Below are 14,491 nucleotides of genomic sequence, written 5' to 3'. Positions count from 1 at the left end.
ACACAGCCTTAATCAAAACAGCCAAAGGGGGGACTGAGTCGCACTTTCATTTTCAGGTTAGCCTCAACCATCATGTTCTGTATCTTAAGGAGAGATCTTCATACTTCAAAGCAGCATTTCAAGTCTTATCTGGTGCACTGTGGCCAGATGAAACCAAGATACCTGTGTTTTCTACTCCAAAGGCAGGTAAGCATGCAGGCATTTACATTAAACAGACAGCATAGCATGCATTTGCCATCAAAAAAAAAAAAAAATCAGTTTTATTCATTGTACTGATTCAAATGGGGAAAGAAAGACTTATCTGTGGAGGACTCATATTCTGAGAGTTTTCATTTCTGTATTTTATTTTGAACCACACAGCAGATTTTCCTCATTGTGACAGAACAGAGAGATTGTGGCCTGCAAAAGATGTACAGAAAGAAATGTTCAGCTGTGCTGCAGCAATTGTAGGTTTTAAGTTTAAAGACGTTCTCATGAAAATGACCAATTGTTTGTTCGTGATGAAAAGGCATTTCACCAACAGACTGCATGCTAGTAATAAAACGAGGGACTGCTCTTTGAACTGTCAGTTCTGTGCCCAGGGTACAGCAGACAACTCACAAAATTAGCAATTAAGATAGTCTGGGAGCAGGACTCTTTCCAGACATGTGTGTTTTGACTTCGAAGTTTTCACGCATCCCTCCTTAAGAAAACCTTCAAAAGAGCTGCCGCTCTTCAAAGGGTGATAATTGATCCTGACACATAATTAAAGACGTGTTCATGTTAAGCTCAAATTTTCCTTCCCCTGGATGAAAAGCAGGGTGACAGAACTCTAAACAACACGGCCAGATCGTCTGACGGGTAGAACCCAAATGTCTTCAAGGGAGGAGAAGCTTGCCCTGTTGGGGGAAGGCTCTGCAAGCCGGTGCCAATCAGCACTGGAACCTTTTAGTCACACAATCGGGGTGCATTTGAGTGGATACTGCCATTGGTTTCCAGAGGTTTTGGAGAATTGTTTAAATGTGTCTGAGCATGTAAACATGATGGCCGTTACTGTGGTTATCTCAAACCTAGATATGCTAGGAAGGTTGCCTCTAAATGAACTGGGATACTATGGCATGTAAGTAGGGACAAAATGATTAGTTGATCAGTCGACTCAGTTATTCAACAAGAATTTTCATAAATGAGTAACTACCAAAGTGCTATTCATTGTTTGTTTGGTAAATTCAAGCAAAAATGCGGATTTGCTACTTTACTTTGTAATACCGTATAAATTTAAAGGATCAGTTCAACATTCTGAAAAGTATTTATTTGCCTACTTGCCCAGATTTACCAACAGGTCTAAAGCTCACATATTGAAAGTATGGATGGACATTTTGGGAAATTTGCTTATTGCTTACCAAGACTTAGACAAGAAGATTGATACCGCTGTTTGTCATGTTTGTATGCTAAATATGGAGCCAGAGCCTGGAGGCAACGAGCTTGGCTTGGCATAGAGACTGGAAGCAGGGGGAAACGGTGAGCCTGCCTGTCCAAAATTTTTAAAATCCACTGACCAACAGCTCGAAGGCTTGTTGGTTTCATCAAGGATAATCTGTTGTTTGTCAAGAAATAGTTACAGCACATAACTTCCCCTGAAACCACAAATTGTCATTTAACTGCATATTGTGGTTTTAGGGAGAATAAGCATGTAATGTTACATTTTCCAAAATGTCTACCCTTTTAATATTTTTCTCCTTGGGCTGCGGTGGATTATGATTTTTCACATTTTTTCACATTTGTTAACTACAGTAATAATAAAACTCCTTCGTATGTTTTGCTTTTTACGCATCACATTTGACTTTTTGTTGTATTAATTGATTTCCTGTGTCATTTTGCAAAAGTGCTTCCTCATTCAAAGTGCAAATCAGCATTATAAACGGCAGCAGGGCGAGACTTCACAAGCTGGTGGACTTTAGCGAGAGACAGAGGGGGACAGAGTTGGATAAAGAGTACAAGTTCTTTTAGAGGGAAATTAGCCTGTGTGGCCTGAAACAAATAGTTGTAAATAAATCATCACACACTTATTCCCATTCACTGCACAGTCTCTGTTTGCCTTATGAATATTTGAGACGTCGCCCCTGTTTACCTCCTCCTCATTACAGACATTGGCCCATCATGCTCGGAGGCCCTCGCACAAACATAGGCTGCATCACTGCTGAAAAACCTCACAAACCTCTTTAAACCGTGGCTCACCTTGAGCCCCCTCTCCTCTCCCTCGAACACTCCCGCTGACACGCAGACACAAAGACACACAGACGCAAGAACCCGTACGCTTCATGCGAACAACAAACAGGCACATATTCAAGCATAATCACCTGCCGACTCGCATTCAGACCTGCACCCCAAAGTTTTATTTTTCTGTGGTATTATTCACACAGAAACAACACCGGATTTCAAACACAAAGAGTACACACTGACGCAAAAGGAGCCTGTTAATAATTGACGCCGCCGGAGTGCCACAGTGCTGAGCGAAGGGACAGCAGGCAAACACCACAGAAGAAAAGTCGAGGCTCTAACAAGTAATTATTTATCACCCAAGGCTATAGTGGATGTGGAGGCAAAGTGTTACTGGAGAGACCCGACATGATGAACTAGCCTAGAGGAGAGCACGACGAGGTGTTACAGACAGATTCAATATTTCATCTCAGACTGTGTATTTTAGTGGTGCAGGTCACGGCACACTTGGGACTGATGTAGAGATAGAGCGCAGGCAATGGGAAATCTGAGCCGTTGGTCCCCTCTGCGGTGAATGAGGCGAATTTGGTCCCTTTGGTCAAATGAATTAGATTTAGTCGGTCGCTTTGTCAACCTGTTCTGGGAGTGTCGGAGCGGTTGTTCATACTGAGAAGCCTATGACATACAACACTGTGTGTGTTTATCCAGCGTCACTCCCAATACTGCCACTCCGCCCAACTTGGGAGGTTTCTCCACTCCTTCACTTAGCCTTTCAGTTCAAGTTTGTCTTGCTCTGACAAATGAGGGTGCCATTGGGGTCATTCTGCGAGGTATGCGCGAGCTCCGGCGGCTACAGTGGCCCTTGCTCTCATAAATATGACAGCTATGGCAGTTTGTTACTCTTTTCCAAAGGAGTGCGTTGCCATTGAGGCTTGGGTATAATCAGGTGATGGATCTGTTTCTGGGGATGCCGCGGTAATCAGCGAGGTTGTAAGGAGGATCACACAAGCCGTCGAGCATTTCGCCACACACTGACTGTTGTAAGGTATGCGATGTATTGCCGCCCACAATGCCGCCTGGCCTTTTAAAAAACGGTCATAAACTTTGTGGACGCTTCTTGATACGGTGCGCTTTCCCCAGCGTGCTTTGGAACCTGGTATTTATTTAACAAGGAAAAGATCAATGAGATTACGCATATCCCGTCCACAACACTAATTTGCTGATGAGTGCAAAACACAAAATACACATTACATGACCAGAACTAGTGTCTTATAAATCATATAAATTTGCGAAAGTTAAAAAGCTTTTTGTCCACCATTGCAAAGATGTGGGATGCAAGTCTCTGGTTTGGTTATGCATTCCAGGAAACTACTGGCCATATTCGCTGGTGGGAAGCCGGTGAGGGCCGACGTTTGTGTTTGACGTCGTAAAGATGCTTTTAACCAACGAGCAGTTTCCAACTCGGCCACCTCCACGTTCTCTAAATTAAACGCGGCCATTTTTTTTGCTGCCACCCTAGTTGATGATAGTTGAACGTTGTCGTCACTGCTTGCTTGCTGCCTGACCATGGCAGCCACAGAAACCACACTGAGGACGACAGCTTACGAGAACTAATTTTACTGGTGTCTCCATTTCCTTGAATTATACACCCCCTTAGCAGAGAACAAAAAAAAAAAAATACATCAGTGAAGTGAAACGGTCTGTGAGCAATCAGCTTCAAAGTTTGATTATACGGTCCGGGCCAGTAAACAACATTTATGATATCGGTTTAAACGTTTCCTCTATTTTAAGCTACAACCCACTCTGTTTGGTGACATTATGAGATTAGAGAAGGTAAATATTGGCAACCTGTAGCGTATGGCACAAGCCTTTAGTAGGGTCGGAGGTAGGCGGGAGCCACAGCAAGGTTGTTATGCCCTGTCGTGCCCATTCAAAATACAGAGCATTGGCATTGCCGCGCAGCTGGGGAGCATGGACCTCCCGTGCATTATGACATCCTGCTGAAGCTCATCGCCGGCAGGTAAAAAGATGCAGCTGGCAGCCACACGTGCCACGGAGGTAGCACATGGCACATGTAGCCGCCCCCAGGCATACGGTAGGGCTAGCTGTGAGAGGTAGTGCACTGAATAGAGCACTGAGCATTTCAAAGTGGGTGAAGTCACAGACAAAGAAGGTTGGACCCTAAAAACTACCTAGAAGACTAAAAAACCTAAAACCCTAGACCAAAACTCCATGGCCCTGGCAGCCAGTTGAGACTGCACTGAGTTTCAACAGCAATTTACGTTGCCTGAAAGAGAGTAATGTGTGCACGACTATACTGTACAGTAGAGGAAAGAAAGGGATATCACTGGCATTTGCATCTGTATCCGTGTGTGTATGCCGCATAGTTTATATTTGTGTCAGGTAAGTGATCCAGGTGGATGGCAGCAAAAGGGCCTCGGGTGTCCCATTTCAGGCAGCAGCTGGTGAGCGAAGCCTGGCCGAGGTCACCCTCAGGGACCCTGCCCCCTCGTCACCTACTGCCGGGCTCGCACTCGCCCTGTCATCGTCATCTGATCTCAGCCCTGCCGCATGACAATGGAGCTCTTTTAATTATGAGGGAACTTTGTCCTCGCTCAAGTGATGAGGGCCAAAATGTATTCGCCCCAGTCATGAGACGAGCAGTCCAGGCATTCAGGCATGCAGCCTCGGAGGCATGGCGATAATTGATCACGTTGTAGAGGCGTGTTCGCAATACAAAGGCCATGTAGGTGAGCGGTGTTACTTTACCGCAGTGTCAAAGCCTCATGCAGCTGGCATATTTAAAATAACTACAGACAAAATACATTCTCTGATGTGAGCAGAGACCTCGGAAGAATCCAACTCTTACGGTGCAAGCAAAAGTGTGGTGCCAAGAAAATACAAGTAAAAAGGACTTAAAGCACAGACAAAAATTTGACTTTGAAACTAACAAGTGTATTTCCCAAAATCTAGCATTATTTTTTATAGCAGTTACAGCTTTTTAAAGTGGCTTTTTCCTGCAGTCCACGATGGGAACCTGGCTAAACTAAGAAAGACGGAGACAGGTTGTAGAAAGAAAGAGGTCCTCAAACATTCAAGTAATACACCACAGTAAACAATGCACATCCCCCTTGGCTCGGCTGTGGTCTCTGTTTACTTAACCACCTTGTCTTGTCGGTATTACAGAGCTATTTGTCAGAATGACCAAGGGGTTGTCCTTGAATAAAGGAAGCCTTTTTGACCTCTTTCTCCATCTCCTTCTGTCTGCTGCTGCTGCAAATGTGACCCAAAGCCTCATATTTTGTCCCCTAACTCCCTCCAACTAGTCATTTTGCTGCCAGGGCCCCCAGCAAAGGGCACAGCCACAACAGAACCTCCTGAACTAGGGGGCAGGTTGATACTGGAGTCAGAGCCCAGACGGACAAGACACTGACAGCAATTTTCCTGCTCATACACGCAAAATAGCCGGTTCGTAGGAGTTTCTGGCTTCTTTCTTCTGTGTTTCTGTCCTTTTTTGGTTCCTTCTTTTGACTCCTTTAACCTTATATTACAGATTAAGGCATGTACCGTAAAACACTGCGTGGTTTCAAGTGCAGTATAACATTAAGGGACATGTTGTAGTTGCTAATAATGAGAAACGGGGTTAATTTGTATGGCCTCATTTCCTTTGCTGACAAATTTTCCACATTAAGATAACAACACAAAGACAGTACGACACAGACGCATGACAGGATTCAGAGTTTGTTATTATTATAGCTACGAAGGGTCAGGACCTGGAGAAAAAAAATGGTTGGACGGACATTCTTTTATTGCTGGTTCCTCAATTCATGCAATCAGGACTTGGTCTGTCCATCCCAGAGCGAGAGGTTCAGGAGCATACTGTATGTGGGACAAATTAAACAGGCTTTATCCTCTGGGTTTTAAAGCATGGCCTCTTCAGCTCACCAAGGAAATTGAGTTTGTGACCGAAAAAATGCACTTTCCTCTTAACCCCCTGACCAGCCGTCACAGACACACAAACTTTCTCTTTGAAGGCTAAACGGGTAGAAACGAGGGAGGATTGGCTGTTCTGGGGAGTTATGGAAGCCCTGATCCTATTACCCGCCCCCCTGAAAAATGTGTCTGCAGGGCCCAGGAGCTTTTAACCTTTCGCTGCTCTGCGCTTTGATTCATGGGGGCGGCGGTGCTCTTGTGTGAGGGTTGCTTTTTTTGTCATTACTGCACCGGCCACTGGAAAACGTGGAGCCCGGGCTTTTTGGCCCGAAGGTAAGTCTGACACTGTCATTCCTGTAAGTGGAGGGATTCCCTTTGTCCAGAGAACAGGAAGGAGAAATGAATCAGGGAGTCCCATTTACAGCGCGTAAATGGAAGAGGAAAGCCGGCAGTGTTATTATTGTTATTAATATTGGCCACAGTCCTGTATGTCATCAACAGAAATAGGAGAGTAAGTTATGCTACGGTTTGTAAAAGAAGTGTAAACTAAACTAAACAAAGGAGAATTTCTTTTAATTATATTAAGTCTCTTGCACCTGCAAAACATTGTTTTCTAATCACAGTTAGCAATGGGGGCGTCAATTATATTATTATTATTATAGAGCCAAATATTCATGAACCTGCAAGTTCATGGTTGACTGGAATTCTGAGTCAAAGCGTTTCAGACAGAAACAACAACAAGTCTCAATTCAGACGTCGAACAGGGATCCTGTAATATCTCATACAATTATGAGACACACACACACACACACACACAAAAGTATACATGCAGACGCCGACACACTCACAAACATGTTTATTTGATAAGATTTCAAAATGGTTCGTTTCACTCAGGACTTGGGAGAGTAGGAGAGTGTTTCCAAACAAAGCTGTCTCGTCAGTCAGTCATCTGGCACAGAAATGGGACGTGGTCACTGGAGATGAGGCATGGTTTTTTAGGACACAGACACGTTTTGTCCGTATTTATTTTATCATGCATGTAAACTCTACAGCTTTCGGATAAATACTCCAAATCAAGAAAACGAAGGCGGCTTGATAAGAAGCTTAATAATGTGTAGAGGTTTAAATACGGGCACTAAAGAACTAATATCCAGCGATGTTCTTTTTTTTTGGGATGTGGACGCATCATCAATGTGTGATACCTGCAAGCTGCTTAATTTCAGATTATACTATTACACAATTTAGGAAGCAGAATATACCTTCCAAAAGAAGAAGAGCCTCTGAGTTTAGCCAGTTTTTAATGACAATCACACACTCGTCGGCTCCTGCCATATCTACTTGTGTGGCAGTTCATAACTCGCCATGCACCTCAGCTAACGTGTTGGCTCAAATACCACAGAGAAGCTCTGAAAACAGGCATTAAAGTAGCCTAAATCCCCCAAGTAGCTGTGTGCTTAGCATGGTCTCTGAAAGGTATCCAACCGTTTATGTGAAACCTAAGCACTTCTTGATCAAAGGCTTTCAGAAGACTGCGAGGTGAATGAGGAGCCTTGTAGAATTCTCAGTTGATTACATTTTTTTTTTAGTCAGCGCAAGAGAGAGAGAGAGAGAGAGAGTGTGTGTGTGTGTGTGTGTGTGTGTGTGTGTGTGTGTGTGTGTGTGTGTGTGCGTGTCTTTAGTGTCTCTAAAGACAGGAATCTTTCACCAGGGAGAGCGGATTAACACATCAAATCCAGCCCTTCAATCAATAGGGAGGTAATGGAGCGATAGAAAATATCTGCACACTGGCAGCCCGCGCGCTTGATTTTAAGCAGCTTTCTCTTTTGCACAACCCAATTTACACACGGTATCTCACAGAATAAGACACTAAAAACACTTTTTATCAAAGTCGAGATGCAGGATGATAAATAGGATAAAATCAGAGGGAGATTTAATAGCTTTAAAAGGAAATTTAGTGGGGAGTTTTGTGCTAACCCATTTTTTATTTTTGACATTTTATTTTGAATTTTTAAAAAATTGCTCTGCTGTCCATTTTAGAAAAATGAGGCAAAAACAGCTGTGAAAAAATTATTCATCGCTATTTCTTCTGGCTCGAGAGCTGAAGCTGGCGCCTGCACAGCTCCTGACAGGGGCTGCAACACGGCGCGTTTGTGTTTGCACAAACTTGACCCCAGCCTCTTCCTGCAGACTTCACGACCCTTCTCACTGACCCATCAACAAACCAATTTGTCAACAGTGGCCTTTCAGGTCTGAAGCGGTCGCTATGACTGCTCCACTCCACTCTTTGCTGACATACTCTCCTCACAATCGATAACAGAACTTTGTAAATACTTAAACGAGAGGAAAAAGAGCAGAGCCCTCGGTGCCAAGCCATAAATATTAATGCCGGCTGCTGCCTTTGTTTTATGCATGTTTGGTCCCAAAAGTTAATGTGGTGTTTTACATTAAGCTTGTGCTACACTCAGCACTTTCTATAGCATACTGTTGTATCGGTGGCATTTCCCCGCTGTAGAAGAAGTCATATAATTTTCATAAAGTGGATAATTAGGACAATTACGCATACTGGTGAACAGTTTGTGCCTGAAGGGATATTCATACATTAGGTTCAAAGTACATTGGTGAAGAGGTCATATTTTACAGTCACCAGGTTCCATATTTGACACGGGTAGTTGATGCCCAACCTTTTTCACTTCAGACCCTCTAGAGCCAAACGGTGTATGTGCGTGATCCCTCATCACAGACTGCATGTGTCTATGAGCTGTGACCATTTGAACCAAAGAGTGATGTTCTCTTCACAGATGTTATATTAACTTGAAGTCTTTATTTCTGCTAATAATTGTATGTATTGCTTACGTTCATTAATCAGCTAGCTTAAAACTATTTATATTTATCCTGCAAGATGTTTGGTGGGTACCACTGGTTTTGAAGAGCTGCTCTAAAAATCTTGCCCATATCTTTTCAGAGAGTTAGACATCTGCAAGATATGGGTTGGGTTTCTGTTAAAAAGAAAAAGATAGGAATGAGGACAGGAGATCGAGTCCAGGCTTGGCACGGAGGAGTAAACTGAATGTGTGATTGGCACGTGTGGTTAGGGGCTGATCATGAGTCCTGCGGTGTGGCCACAGTCCACCTCGTTGAGTCCCAGCATGAGGCCAGCTGTGGAAACAGTTTGCTCCACAGTTTTGCCATGTCTCCTGCAACACAACATATTAGCAACACCCTCTTTATGAATCTGTGTCATGCATGAATGCAAGAAAAAGAAATCTGTTCTGTTAAGTTAGGGTGAGGAGACCATTGATGATTTAATGTTCCTTCTCCCCTGCCCACTGTTTACTTTTTCTCTCTCCAAATCCCCACTTTCTTCCAGTCCCTCGCTAACAAAATACTGCCAATAAAATCACAAATCATTCGAATTAATCTTGCCCCTCTCACTTTTCCCTAATTTAAAACACCACAGAGACGAGGTATAGTTGCGGTTATGGCTGGAAAGCTCAATGAAAGGTCGAACATGTCGAAAACAGGACCTGCAGGAAAACCAGGACCAGGAAAGTGTACATCATTCGCAGTCAACTAGCCGATGTATATTCGGTTGGATGGAAACGGTGCTTTAAACCGGTCTGTGACTGAAGCCCTAAGCTGATGACTCCCCACGTCGGATTTGGTCTGCTCGTGGTCAAGCCGGACATAATTTCGCTGAGCCGAGTAGCGGTGTAAGCTACGTGCACGCGTGCACACACACGTAAACACAGCTATATGTAACTTTCAGCGTAGCGGGTTACTTGTGCCGTGCCCAGCGCCTCCTTGGCATTCGTCGCTGCTTTCCACAGCAGACGGAGAGCGCCTGCATTAACGCTGATGGTACTGCGATTCTCTGAGGCCTCGTTCCTCTCCACCCTTTTCAAGCACCACGAACAAAAGCAGCATTTCAAAATTGTCAAAGCTGCAGAGGGGACTGTGTGAAAATGTGATAAGAAAAAAAGGGCTGCACCAAGCACCAGGGCACAAAGGGGGTTCTGGAAGGTAGAAAGACAGACCTCTCTGGGCTCGAGTCTTGACAGACTGCATGTGTGAGGTGTGTCAGGAAATAAATCGGACAGAAATGCAACGTATAACATGTTATGAATAGCTTTAATGAAAAGATTTCTTTTAACAAGCTCCACAGTTTGGGAACTGTAGGAAACCCACTCTTCTCAACTGAACCTTGATTTTATGCTTAACATATTAGCTCTGTAATATTTTTACCTCACATTAGAACAAATTCAGTTGTGGTAGTGTGTAATATGTTGTAGGTTAAGGCTTTATGATACATTTAACTTATATTTCTAACCAGAGTTCTGTTATATTGCAGAATAATTGTCAGCTGTAGATAATTGATGTTATCCTGGACCTTTATGATGAGTGGTGCACACAAAAGGCATGTTTTTGACTTCATCTATCTATACAGCCTTGTTTTTACAGTAAAACCAGCAAGAAACAGATGAAATAAAATATGAGCCTGGAGCATGGAAAAATGAAAAAAGATCCTCCCTTGCTCTCCCAAAAATTTCAGACATCCATTCCATCAGCAAAAAAAAAAAAAAAAAAACTACCTAAACCTCCCCCTTTTCTGGCACAGACACACACACACACACACACACAAACACACACACACACACACACACACACACACACACACACACACACACACACACACACGACCAAGATTCCGCCAGTACTATCCTTAAAAAAGTATTTGAATTCATTTGTGCCTGGAACTTTGTCACTTTTACAAACTGAGGACTCATTTCAGAATGAGTCTCTACCCGAAGTAACTCCAGAGGATCAGCTAATGGCCAAAGAACCGCTAAACTGCTGCGAAGTTGTCAAAGTGAACATATGGACGCGGAGGTCAAGGGAAGGCAAGAAGACCATTAAGAGGCATTAAAAGGTGCAATTTTGAATGTGGGGCTGGATGGAGGAGAGTCAGAGCAGGCTGAGAGGCAGGGCTCTGGCACCGGCACACAATCCATTTGTTCATGGCACAGGCGTTAATGGTTGAGCAGCTCTGAGCCAAGAAACATAAGGGAGCGCTTTAATCAAAACTTGCATGCATTACCTCCACAGATCTAGGCAAACATTTGCTGAGGGTGGGCAGGAGGTGAGCAAAAGCCAGTTTGGTCTCGCAAGCAAGGGGATGATAGGGGTGTAACTCTAAAAACAACTCGGGTCCCTGTGCTTGGACCACATGTCACGGGAAATGAGGAAAGTGTGCGGTATCAGATTGGTGGCAGGCGATGGAGGTTTGAACATGGAGGTAGGATTAGGGCTGTCAATAGACCACAGTGTGGCTGATCCTGTCAGAGCTGTGCTGGGGGTTAAAGACCAGGAAATCAGTCTCACGGCGCACACACGCACGCACACACACACTTCATGCAGGCTCTTGCAAACCCCTCTCTGGTGGCTGATGAGGTGTCTTAGCTGATTAATGCCGCACAGAACTTTGGAGGTCATTTCCAGGACTTTAATTAGGCCAGGCACAAACTAAATCACACTTACACAATTGAGTTCTCAGTTGAGTATCTTCAATTAGGTTCAGCTGAAGGCCAGGAAACCTGATTACTGTGTTTACTCGAAGAGTAGTCCCAGATTTAAAGGTCAAGGGGGGATAATGGATTATCAGTTACCTACTGTAGATACAGGAGAGTCAAGATAAAATGAAAAGTTATGCAGGCTCTTTAGTAGTTGTGAGAAAAGCAGAGGTTGTTTCGGAGACTCGCGCTAAGGCCAGACACACCCAAATCAGATTAACAGGCCAAATTCAAGTAATTTGACCAACTCTGTGGAGAGGCTGACCCTATTACAACAATGACCCTTCCTCCCTAAAACCTAAAGGAACCGGCTCTTTATGGCCTTTAATTAATTGACCATCAAATCTGCCCACCAGCACATCTGTGACAAGTTATCTTACTTGCCGAATCATAGCTCTTCCTGTTTGCAGAGCTTTGTTCCAATAAACTGGGTTTCGTCTCTCACTGCATCACAGAACAGAGGTGAGGGGTCTATCGCGGCCTGAAGCAAGCGGAAGCAGCTCTTAAAGCAGTGAAGGAGCTCTTGGTCATCACAGATTCTACTGTGTCTATTTTAAATGTCCGAATTTAAAGCGGCACTAATCGATATTTTTATATTAACAGTCGATCTAATCAGCAACGTGTCATGGGGTTGCTTGTTCCAATTAACCCACAGAGAATTATTTCTGCAGTTCCCCTCAACTCTACGGGAATTTTGTTAGCCTCTTCCAGCTGGCTGTCTTGGTTTTACGTCCCACAACTTTACTGTTTGGGTTCAGTCTTACCACTCTTATCAACACTGTGTCCAGCAGGCAGTTGTTTTCAGCAGAAAAACAAAAAAACAAAAAAACCAAGCAACAAGCGGCAGACAGATACAGTTTGGAAACAAGCTGCTGAACATAGTCGGGCATTTAGCAGCTAAAGAGCCAGATATTTCCCTCAGGAATCGGTGGAGAGCAAGGCAGAGCTAAAAGCATAGTGAATGTTCGGCTGAAGATTGACCAGGTGGCTAGAAACACGACTCCAGATAAATCCTATTGTGTCTCCGGGTCTTGTGGATGTGTAAACAGGCAAAAACAAATTTGCCTTGTCAACTTTATCATGTGGTAACATGTTAATGTGTTTACAGTTTTTTGTACTGTCCCAAAACAGGAAAAAAAAAAAAAAAAAAAAATGCAGGTTTACAGATGAGGTGAAATTAAAGGTTTTTATCTCATTTACCTGGATGAATTTTTTCATCTCTTGTCATGAATCAAATTTATGTTGAAAAAATTATAATTGTTATAATTACCTGGGGGATGCATTCAAAAATCTATCCAAGCAAAATTGATTTGGGTCGAACAGCCAACCTCCCCCATCATACACAGTAAAACTAGCCCTGATACAGGCCTGCCCTCCATGGCCACCTCCCAGAACCCAAACATTGCAATCACTCAGCAGCTCATAAAATCTGCTATGGGAGGAATGTTGAAAATACAATACTCTGACCAATAAAGATCTCTTTCATTGAAGTCAGTAAAAACTATGTGACAGCCCTGTTTATTTTTTGCCATTCTGCCCCGTCTCCTGCCGCTCTCTGTCTGCCCACCAGATGTCCTCCGACTTTCTTCCTTTTCTCAGCTCCGCCTGCACACCTGCTCTCCATCCCCAATCACCAGACCTGCCCCGCCTACCTACACACCTGATCCCACTTCCCTTATCAGCTCCCCTGCATATATACCACTCCGGTTTCCCCAGGCAGCTGCCAAATTGTAATGTTCCCATGGGAGTGCTTCATGCTCCCGGGCTGGCTTGCGTAGACTTATGGTCTTGCCAACATTCTTGTAGCCTGTTCCCGTAATTGGTTCCTGTACCTGCCTTCCTATAAGCTTCAACTCTTTGAATAAGCCGCTTCACTGTGCCGGCCTGCTCGCATGTCTGCGTTTGGGTCCTCTGTGCCTGTGCGCCGTACACCAACCATAACAATAACGAAAGATTCCTTCTTTTCTAGAACTGCAATTTGACCTCATAAGCTTGTGGATCACTATAGTTGGCAGCAATATGTGTGTGTGTGTTTCGAGAAGAGTTGGGGTGGTTGTGGACTATTTTATTCATTTTATCCTCATCTTCCACCTACCAGTCCAACAATGCGGGTGATGGAAATGTGGTCGTATGCAAGCATGCCTCAACATAACTAGTTCTCTAGCGAGTCAGTGTTTGCTAAGTTATGGCCACTTCTGCTCGCTCAAAACCCACCATGTTACAAAAGCTGAAAATGCCTTAACTGACATTTCAGACTTTTTTTTTTTCTTTTTAAGCGTTTATTGCATTTGAGGAGCACAAAGAATGTAGGAGGGATGTGTGACAGTGATTGACAGCTAATAGAAATCTGGAAAGAGTGAAAAGAGAATTTCAACCAATTAGTGCAGAGATTGTCTCCCCGCTGACTGCTGCTGTTGATGGGCTGCATTAGTCAGCAGAGCTAAGAGCAGACTGATGAATGAAAAGCTGCCGCCAAGCAACACACTGGCTTAAACCATGCGGGTGATGAATTTGGCCAAAGTGCTAGTGGTGCCTACCTCTCTCTCCCTTTCTGTCTCTGTCTCCATCCCACACCCACAGACAAGAGTTCATCAAGTCCCATCAAAGCCTTGTGCGGTCAGAGGGAACATGTTTTCTTTCCTGCTTTCACCGTTTTTATGAGCGACCGCAACATATTTCCCCTGTCTAATCTCTTTAGCTGTCTGTCCTCCCTGCCTCCTTTTTCCTGTTTCCCTTCTTCAAGCGATCCTCCTCTGTCACTGATGGCATAACGCTCCAAGTATCTGGCTAATGTT

The sequence above is a fragment of the Xiphias gladius genome, chromosome 9 (assembly GCF_016859285.1).
Source record: "Xiphias gladius isolate SHS-SW01 ecotype Sanya breed wild chromosome 9, ASM1685928v1, whole genome shotgun sequence".
NCBI classification, from domain to species: Eukaryota; Metazoa; Chordata; class Actinopteri; order Istiophoriformes; family Xiphiidae; genus Xiphias; species Xiphias gladius.
Note: the sequence above shows the minus strand (reverse complement) of the source record.